General features: G+C 59.0%; 1 protein-coding gene across 1 annotated transcript in view; it reads right to left on the bottom strand.

The window, feature by feature from the left end:
* Window positions 1-1,258, bottom strand: part of ZNFX1 (zinc finger NFX1-type containing 1) — a 28,377-nt gene extending 27,119 nt beyond the window's left edge. The window contains exon 1 of the mRNA XM_007446393.1: window positions 1,244-1,258. The gene's annotated coding sequence lies outside the window, so the exon portion shown is untranslated. The remainder of the gene's footprint in view (window positions 1-1,243) is intronic.
* Window positions 1,259-1,523: the final 265 nt, after the last annotated feature.

Below are 1,523 nucleotides of genomic sequence, written 5' to 3'. Positions count from 1 at the left end.
TGGCTAACTGAGAGTCCTCAGCAAAGGGACTTTTTCGACTGTCCCTTTCACTGAGTTTTAAAACATTCAGAGTTGGAAACTGTGAATAGATCTGGCATTACATGAGGAGTAGCTTTTACCCTCATCAGAGAAAGGAGTCCCTTTCCTTCCTGCTGGGAATATTTTTGGTGAATCTCATCCCTCATCTTATCAAACCCAGCTCTCATGGCACAGGTTCAATATTTAGAGGGTTTTTTGTTTGTTTGTTTAATTAGAAAAAAATGCTCAGAGGAAAATTCCTTCTTCCTCTTGTTGAATAGAAACTCACACATTTTCTGGGATAAAAGAAACAGAAGAAAAGAAGAAAGAAAGGCAAGGAAAGGGAGGAGCAGAGAGGAACAGGAAATGCTACCACAAAAGCAGAATCGAGAGGGTTTCTTTGGGAATCAAGGCCTATAAGGGCAGGATGAAGAAAATCAGTGATGGTCAAGCTGCTGTAGTGGTTAAATTAGAGAGGAATATTAATTACCAGGATGGGATGAAAGAGGTTAGAGCTGGGTTTCAGGAGGAAGTCTCCAGGGTCCTGAGAGAGTATAAGAAAGGATGGAGGAGTCCCTGTCACCCAGGCGCCCAGCAGGTCCTGATGGAGATACTGTAGGGTCAAGGGAGAGCCAGGGCTGTGTGCGGCCGTGAAGAAGGTGCCAGGGCAAACCTGAAGCGGGGAGCCGCTGGGGAGGTGGGGGACAGTGGAAGAGGTTTGGGGGCCTCAAGGAGAGGGTGGGGCGGAGCTCAGCTGAGGGCTGTTTGCTAAAGTGATGAGGGCCTGGAAATAGGAGTGGGGAGTCTAGGTGCGGAGGGTGGTTGTAGAGAATGGGGATGAATGAGGTGATGATGGGAGCTGAGGACACTGGAAGATGAAGGGGGAGCTGTGGCAGAAAATGAGGGTGGAGATGGGGGAACAGAGGAGAGCTAGGTGACGAGGCTGGAGGCGGAGGTGGTGATGGAGGCGCTGAGGGGGCTAAGAGGGGCGCTGAGGAGAGGGGCCAGGGGCTCAGGTGGGTGATGGGGGCGCTGAGAAGGTGACGGGTACTGAGGCGGTGACGGGTGCTGAAGCGGGTGATGCGGGCGCGGGGACTGAGGAGGTGGCGGGGGCGCTGAGGCGGACGTCGGGGTAAAAGTGGCAGTGGAGGGGCGGCGCGGGCGCCGGGGGTCGCGGCGGGCGGGAGCAGATGCGTGACCGGGTCGCGGGGCGGGGGTCGCTCACCGGGCTCCGGCGCGTCCTCTCTCTGCCACCGCAGCCGCTGCCGCTGCCGCCGCCGCCGCCGCCGACTGGTGCTCGTACTCGGGCCCAGGCAGGTCAGCGGCCCCGCCCGACGCAGCTCACTTTCGGTTTCCTTTCCCCGAAGACACTGGGCGGGGCGAGGGGCCGGCCTGGAGGAGGAGGGAGGGGAGCAGGAGGGGGCCTGGGGCGGCGAGCGAGGGGGCCGGGCCCTGGCGCAGCGGGCGCCCCCGCCCTTAGGCCCGGCAGGGGCGGGGGGGCCCGC

This window comes from Lipotes vexillifer, unplaced genomic scaffold (assembly GCF_000442215.2).
Source record: "Lipotes vexillifer unplaced genomic scaffold, Lipotes_vexillifer_v1.1 scaffold251, whole genome shotgun sequence".
Classification (NCBI taxonomy): Eukaryota; Metazoa; Chordata; class Mammalia; order Artiodactyla; family Lipotidae; genus Lipotes; species Lipotes vexillifer.
This window is presented reverse-complemented; position numbering and strand designations above follow the sequence as displayed.